The following is a 9,016-nucleotide window of genomic DNA, read 5'->3' as shown; positions in this document are numbered from 1 at the left end:
TCAAGAGGCCCCCTTTAGCGCCGCCGTAGCAAGGTTGGGAAAGGAAGGCGGCATCGTCGTAGCAAGGTTGCAAGAGATGGGAATCCTATGCCACAACGCTTGGCTGACCCAAGTGCGAAAACTTAGCTTAGAGGTCCAGAGTCGATTCCTTGTGATGCGCCAGGCTCGTGCATCAATGTCCATAGTGTAGCCGGGTTAGGTTAGTGCGAGCTTTCCCTTCTTTTGTTGGGTTCTACGGTAGGGTGCGTCGGCTGCAAATTAAAATTTTCCTATGCACAGAACAACCAAGAACATGCTACGGGAGATGGGTCATAGTTCATTACCGCTAGACGCACAGTGCCGTGCAGCGGAAGAAGAGTTGGGGCAGCACGTCCGCGTGGATAATCTCCTCCTTGTCCTATCTCCCTCGTACAGCCGGTAGTCGGTTCCCATGTACAGGTTCGCCGGAGCGGCGCAAGTGCACCTCCTCTAATGGTATCCGCGCGTGCAGGAGGAACGTCGTGCGGCGGACTGCTAGGTCCGATCATACAACCGGCGGCGAGTGGATGTGTCTATTCACAACACATGCAAACCTTAGTGATAGCGCCGAAGCGATCAACTGCGTGAGGGTGCGGCACCTCTACTTTATATAGGCGTCTGTTGCAGGCTCAACACTTGGGCCTCGCACGGACCCTAAAGCCCATAAGTCTACTCGGCGACAATCCGAATACAGCTCGGATCACATCCGACCAGTGTCCTCGGATCCGACCTCGTAGGTTCCTTCCCTTAAGCGTGCGACCCCTGAGGTTCAAGCCGGCTTGGTCGCAGTTCGGATCACCTCCGAACTACACAGTTGGTAGCGGCCTCTAGCAGGGCATGCCGAACACCAAACAGACTATGAAGCTGGTTAGGCGAACCTGTACATCATACTTCCATTCCTTTTGCCACACGATATATGTTGCCGACCACAAACCGGATTATCTCATAATCCTTGTCGCATGGCCATGCTTATCCTGGTCGGATCACACGAGGGGCCCAGAGTATATCTCTCCTGATCAGAGGGGCAAATCCCATCTTGCTCGACCACGTCTCGCAGCATGGTTCTGGACAAACCCGAAACCTACCTTTATAACTTCCCAGTTACGGAGTAGCGTTTGGTCGGTCCAAAGCAAGTCTGTCACCATCCCGAGTACATGCGTCAGCTCAGGTCTTAGGACATAGAACATATGTTGTACTCGAGACTCACAGATGACATATCACTGCGTCTCATAGTTGGGTCTGTCCGACTCGGACCTTATCTCGACTCGGATCCGACTACGTCGAATCCGACCAGATCCTTCCAAGTCCATATTATCCGGTTAGAATCCAATGCTCCATGGCTAGTGAGACCAAGCCATCAACAGTGTCATATGCTAGTCTAGTTGGCTGCACATCCACACAGCCCTTTCGACTAGGGACCTTTTAGGACAGTCATCATATAATGCATAGTCCCACAAACAAGTCACGTACTTGCTGATACACATCATTGATAATGTCCAACTACTATCTTTATTCATAAACACATAGGAAATATCATCATACATGATTGCCTCTAGGGCATATCTCCAACAGTCTCCCACTTGCACTAGAGTCAATGAAATAAACATCGAATGCCCATAGCTCTAACATGCCCCTCGTGCTTGGGTTGTGGAAGCGGCTTATTCAATGGATTCACAACATTTGCATCCGTGTGAATTTTGCTTAACTCTACATCACCACTCTTTACGATCTTTCGTATCAGGTGATATTTCCGATCTATGTTTCTGACCTTGTGGTGATTCCTCGGCTCCTTGGCTTGTGCAATGGCACCGGAATTATCACAATAAAGGTCCAATGGTTTTACCGAGGCTGGGAAAATACCAAGATCATCCAGAAATTCCAGATCCAAATACCTTCCTTTGCATCTTCACAAGCCGCAATGTATTCGGCTTCTATAGTAGAATCGGCCATCGTATCTTGCTTGGAACTCATCCAGCTCACTGCTCCTCCGTTCATGACGTACACAAATCCGGACTGTGATCGAAAATCATCTATGTTGGTTTGGAAATTAGCATTGGCGTAACCCCTTATGACGAGCTCTTCCTCACCTCCGTAAACTAGGAACATCTCTTTAGTCCTTTTCAGGTACTTCAAAATAGTCTTTACCGCTGCCAAGTGACTCTTACCTGGGTTGGCCTGGTATCTACTTGTTAGGCTTATTGCAAAAGCAACATCGGGCCGCGTACATATCATGGCAGACATGATGGATATGATTGCCGAGGCATATGGAATCCTACTCATCCTGCTTCACTCATCAGATGTCGAAGGACTCTGAGTCTCGCTTAGCCTTATACCATGCGAGAGTGGCAAGAACCCTTTATTTGCCTCACTCATGTTGAACCGCTTCAACACTTTATCTATGTACGTGCTCTAGCTTAAGCCGAGAAGCCTCCTTGATCTATCTCTATAGATCTTAATGCCTAAAATGTACATTGCCTCACCAAGGTCCTTCATCAAAAACTTGCCATTCAATGACTCCTTGACCGAGTTCAGCATTGAAATATCATTTTTGATCAGTAGTATGTCATCCACATACAAGATCAAAAACACTATCGAGCTCCCACCTAAGTCTCGTCATAGTCAATTCCTTGAACTTGTCCATAACCCTTAGCAACAAGCCGAGCTTTGTGGATTTGAACATTTCCATCCACATCGGTTTTCTTCTTAAAGAACCATTTGCAACCAATGGCTGTTACGCCAGGCGGTGGATCAACCAAGTCCTAGACTTGATTCTCATCCATGGACTTTAACTCGGATCTCATGGCCTCCAGCCATGCCTCGGAATCTGGGCTCACCATCGCTTCCGCATACGTGGCCGACTCGTCACTTTCTAGCAACAATACATCACACACTCTGCACAATCTTTCCGACCTCCGTGGTTCCGATGCCGCTTCCACTACGGGTTCCCTGACTGACTCTGGTATGATCTCATCACCAGCCGAGCCATCCTCGAGTGGTCCTCGAATTTCTTTGAGTCGGACCGTCCTCCCACTGGCCTCTCGACTGAGAAACTCTTTCTCAAGGAAAACCCTGTTCCGAGCAACAAACACTTTGTTCTCTTCCCGGTTGTAGAAGCTATATCCCGAGGTTTCCCTCGGATATCTCATGAATATGCATTTATCCGACTTGGGTGTAATCTTGTCTGACATAAGTTTCTTGACAAATGCTTCACAACCCCAAATCTTTAGAGAAGACAAACTGGGACTCTTCCCGGTCCACATCTCATGTGGTGTCTTGTCTACGGATTTGATGGTACCCTTTTAAGTGTGAAAGCTACAGTTTCTAGAGCGTATCCCCAGAATGACAAGGGTAAATCTGACTTGCTCATCATAGATCAAACCATGTCCAACAAGGTACGATTCCTCCGTTGTGATACACCATTTCTCTGTGGCATACCCGAAGGTGTGAGCTAAGGTACCATACCTCTGCTTTTTAGATGATCATCAAACTCCTGGCTCATGTACTCACCTCCATGATCAGATCGTAGAAGTTTTATAGTCTTGCTGAGCTGATTCTCAACCTCGTTTTGAAACTCTTTGAACTTTTCAAAAGTCTCCGACTTGTGCCTCATCAAATAGATATATCCATATCTACTCAAGTCATTGGTAAAAGTCACGAAGTACTGATAGCCACCTCTGGTAGTTGTGCTCATTGGTCCACACACATCACTGTGTATCAGTTCCAATAGCTTGGATGCCCTCTCACAACTCTTTGCGAACGGAGACTTAGTCATCTTGCCGAGCAAGCATGATTCACATGTCTCGAACGACCCAAAGTTGGTCGAAGTTAGGAGTCCATCATCATGGAGCTTCTTCATGTGTTTCAGACTAATGTGTCCAAGCCGGCAATGCCAGAAGTATGTTAGATTTATCTCATTAGGCTTATGCCTCTTGACATTCACGTTATAGTCCGGTTCATGTTCTAGATTCAATATAAATAACCCATCAACAATGGGTGCATAGTCGTGGAACATACCATTCAAATAAGTCAAACAACCATTGTCATTTAAATTGAATTCATACCTGACTCATCAAGCATGAGGCAGAAATAATGTTCCGACTAAGTGCAGGAATATAATAACAATTATTCAATTCCAAAATAAATCCAGAAGGAAGCTAGAACTGCATCGTGTCGACCTCCAACGCAACAACTATTTCTTTGTTGCCGACCCTGATGTCAATCTCCCCTTGCGCCACACGCCTAGTTCTTACCAGCCCCTGCATCGAGTTGCAAATGTGAACAACTGATCCGGTATCAAATACCCAAGAGCTGCTAGGTATGTCAGCAAGGTAAATGTCTATAACATATGAAACAAGTGTACCTTTGCCTGAAGCAGCATTCCCGGTCTTCTTGCCATGCTCTGCAAGCCACTTGCTACAGTTCCTCTTCCAGTGACCAGTTTCATTGCAATGATAGCAAATGGTCTTTGAGTCCGGTCCAAACTTCGGCGCAGCGGCAGAGGTTACCGTCTCCGTGCCCTTTGCCTTAGCCTTTTTCTTGGACCAACTCTTCTTGAACTTATCCGATTTCTGCACCATAAACACTTGATGCATGCCTTTCTTAATATCCTGCTCTGCCACTTTGAGCATCCCATGAAATTCAGTGAGCTTCTTATCCATGCCATGCATATGATAGTTCAAGATGAACGTCCCATAGCTGGGCGGAAGAGAACCGAGAACTGCATCAGTAGCCAGCTCACCCAAGAGCAGGAAGCCCAACCGATCCAAAGCTTGCACATATCCGATCATCTTGATCACATGCGGGCTCAGTGGATCACCATCCTTTAGCTTACAATCCATCAAGGATCGCCAGACGTTGAACCTTCCGGTCCTAGCCTGCACCTGAAACATGCTCTTGAGACTCTCGATCATATCGAAAGCCCCAACGTCTTCGAAATGCTACTGCAAATCGAGCTCCATACAAGCCAGCATGAGGCAGCTTATCTCGTTTGATTCATCAACAAGTTTCTGGTAGGCATTCTTGGTTGTGGTACTAGCATTATCGGCAGGTTCCTCTAGAAGCGGATCCTCTAGAACATGTTCCTTTTTATCATGCTTGAGAACAATTCTCAAATTTCTATACCAGGTAGTAAAGTTTGTTCCATTCAGTTTATCCTTTTCCAGAATTGATTTCAATGCAAAGTTGGGTTGAGCAGGTGGTGCCATTCATCTACAACAAAAAAAATATGCAATCACTAAGCAATGTGTTTATGTAGAGTAATTCTAGCCTTAAACAGAAATACTCCCACTGAAGTCAGCATCCCTCCACAAACTCTCAGTGATTCAGGATCCGACTAGCACATGTGACTAGTGAGCTTTAGCTTCACTGCTAGACAACATGCCTATCCGGTAAGAAACTCCTTACTAATCGTATCTCTATACGACTCCTATCGGTTGCGTAGGTATCTCATACCCTGGCTCCTGACCTCTTTTGCCACAAGGCCCAAAACCGTTTTGATAGGCTTGTCAAGTTAACCTAATGCAGTGCATGTCCGTGTCCGACACGAACCCTTCAGTTCAAGGACACCTAGCAGCACCCCAATTTTATGAGCCCACTACTGGACGTACTTGACGTGCGAAGGTGGAACATCGGGAATGGAAATTTACTTGATATTCATGAGGGATCTTTCTACCATTCTAACATGCATAGAAACAAAGAAGCATAACAATAACTAGTAAAACATATATTGTGAAATAGTATGGCTCCTTCATGGATGTTCTTCCAGGTCGGCTCCAACTCCAATGACCATCTAGAAACTCCATCTTGTTTGTCACGCCGGGCCGCCAAGCCGCCAACCGGATCTCTATTATCCAACTACTACAACTAGTAATGAATTTTACATAGAGTCATAAGTTGAAATACAGGTCGTTATACCATAAAATAACAACACTTTGGCTCCTGCCGGCTGACAAACATGACACGCAGGCTATGTATAATTTACACACATGCATCACATACACATGATCCATACTATTCACATCAAACCCTGTAAAATAAAGATATGCATAGAATCGCATTCTACTGGTTTTGAGTGATCGTGTGCGAAATAAAATGGGTGCGGGCAGCGGCCGACGTTTTCGAAAATCACAGATCACATCTGAACTCCGATCACGCCGAATTTTCCGATCTGACCGATCTTATCGATCATCGCGAGCCAGATTCGGATTTACATTTCACTGTTAACCTCGATGGCGGATACCGACCGGTAGGGATAGGTTGTGTCACGACCTCATCAATTCCGATCATCAGAAAACATAGCCACATCGATCCCCATGTGCAGTTGATCTCATCAACCGTGCACACAGCCGATCTCATCAACGACAACAGATCTCATCTATCGCCTCCACATATCTAATATGCATACGGTCTGAATCCAAATCCTATAGAAGAGGCTTTGATACCACTGTTGGGTTCTACGGTAGGGTGCGTCGATTGCAAATTAAAATTTTCCTACACACAGAACAACCAAGAACACGCTACGGGAGATGGGTCACAGTTTGTTACCACTAGATGCGCAGTGCTGTGCAGCGGAAGAAGAGTTGGGGCAGCACGTCCGCGTGGATTGTCTCCTCCTCGTCTGATCTCCCTCATATAGCCGGTAGTCGGTTCCCACGTACAGGTTCGCCGGAGCGGCACAAGTGCACCGCCTCTAACGGTATCCGCATGTGCAGGAGGAACGTTGTGCGGCGGACTGCTAGGTTCGATCACACAACCGGCGGCGAGTGGAGGTGTCTATTCGCAACACATGCAAACCCTAGTGACAGTGCCGAAGCGATCAACCGCGTGAGTATGCGGCACCTCCACTTTATATAGGCGTCCGTCGCGGGCTCAACACTTGGGCCTCGCACGGACCCTAAAGCCCATAAGTCTACTCGGCCACAATCCGAATACAGCTCGGATCACATCCGACCAGTGTCCTCGGATTCGACCTCGTAGGTTCCTGATACATCCATTTTGCATCATGCTTTTATATCAATATTTATTGCATTATGGGCTGTTATTACACATTATGTAACAATACTTATGCCTATTCTCTCTTATTTTACAAGGTTTACATAAAGAGGGAGAATGCCGGCAGCTGGGATTCTGGGATGGAACAGGAGCAAATATTAGAGACCTATTCTACACAGCTCCAAAAGTCCTGAAACTTCACGGAAGTTATTTCCAGAATATAAAAAATATACTGAGTGCAAGAAGTACTAGAGGGGGGCCACCCACCAGCCACGAGGGTGGGGGCGCACCCTACCCCCTACCCTGTGGGCCCCCTGGTGGCCCTCTGATGCCCATCTTCTGCTATATGGTGTCTTTCGACGAGGAAAAAAGCATAAGCAAGCTTTAGGGACGAGGCTCCACCGCCACAAGGCGGAACCTTGGCGGAACCAATCTAGGGCTCCGGCGGAACTGTTCTGCCGGGGAAACTTCCCTCCGGGAGGGGGAAATCACCACCATCGTCATCACCAACGATCCTCTCATCGAGAGGGGGTCCATCTACATCAACATCTTCACCAGCACCATCTCATCTCAAACCCTAGTTCATCTCTTGTATCCAATCTTTGTATCCAAACCTCAGATTGGTACCTGTGGGTTGCTAGTAGTGTTGATTACTCCTTGTAGTTGATGCTAGTTGGTTTATTTGGTGGAAGATCTTATGTTCAAATCCATTATGAATATTTATACCCCTCTGATTATGAACATGAATATGCTTTGTGAGTATTTATGTTTGTTCCTGAGGACATTGGAGAAGTCTTGCTATTAGTAGTCATGTGAATTTGGTATTCGTTCGATATTTTGATGAGATGTATGTTATCATCCCTCTAGTGGTGTCATGTGAACGTCGACTACATGACACTTCACCATTGTTTGGGCCTAGAGGGAGGCATTGGGAAGTAATAAGTAGATGATGGGTTGCTAGAGTGAAAGAAGCTTAAACCCTAGTTTATGTGTTGCTTCGTAAGGGGCTGATTTGGATCCATATGTTTCATGCTATGGTTAGGTTTACCTTAATACTTCTGTTGTAGTTGCGGATGCTTGCAATGGGGGTTAATCATAAGTGGGAGGTTTTTCCAAGTAAGGACAACACCCAAGCACTGGTCCACCCACATATCAAATTATCAAAGTACCGAACATGAGTCATATGAACGTGATGAAAACTAGCTTGACGATAATTCCCATGTGTCCTCGGGAGCGCTTTCCTTCATATAAGAGTTTGTTTAGGCTTGTCCTTTGCTACAAAAAGGATTGGGCCATCTTGCTGCACCTTATTTACTTTTATTACTTGTTACTCGTTACAAATTACCTTATCACAAAACTATCTGTTACCGATAATTTCAGTGCTTGCAGAGAATACCTTGCTGAAAACCGCTTATCATTTCCTTCTGCTCCTCATTGGGTTCGACACTCTTACTTATCGAAAAGGGTACGATAGATCCCCTACACTTGTGGGTCATCAAGAATCTTTTCTGGTGCCGTTGCCGGGGAGTGAAGTGCCTTTGGTAGGTGGAATTTGGTAAGGAAAAATTTATATAGTGTGCTGAAATTTACTGTCACTTGTTACTATGGAAAGTAATCCTTTGAGGGGCTTGTTCAGGGTATCTTCACCTTGACCGATAGAGAAAATAGTTGCTCCTCAACCTACTAGACCTACTGAAAATGAAAATGTTTACTTCGAAATTCCTTCGGGTATGATAGAGAAACTGCTAGCTAATCCTTTTGCACGAGATGGAATATTGCATCCCGACTTACACTTAATCTATGTGGATGAAGTTTGTGGATTATTTAAGCTTGCAGGTATGCCCGATGATGTTATTAAGAAGAAGGTCTTCCCTTTATCTTTGAAGGGAGATGCATTGACATGGTATATGCTATGTGTTGATATGGGATCATGGGACTACAAACGGTTGAAATTGGAATTCCATCAGAAGTTTTATCCTATGCATCTTGTTCATCGTGATCGTAATTA

The sequence above is a fragment of the Triticum dicoccoides genome, chromosome 7A (genome assembly GCF_002162155.2).
Source record: "Triticum dicoccoides isolate Atlit2015 ecotype Zavitan chromosome 7A, WEW_v2.0, whole genome shotgun sequence".
Taxonomy (NCBI): domain Eukaryota; kingdom Viridiplantae; phylum Streptophyta; class Magnoliopsida; order Poales; family Poaceae; genus Triticum; species Triticum dicoccoides.
The sequence above is the reverse complement of the archived record's forward strand: the minus strand, read 5'-3'. Positions refer to the sequence as shown.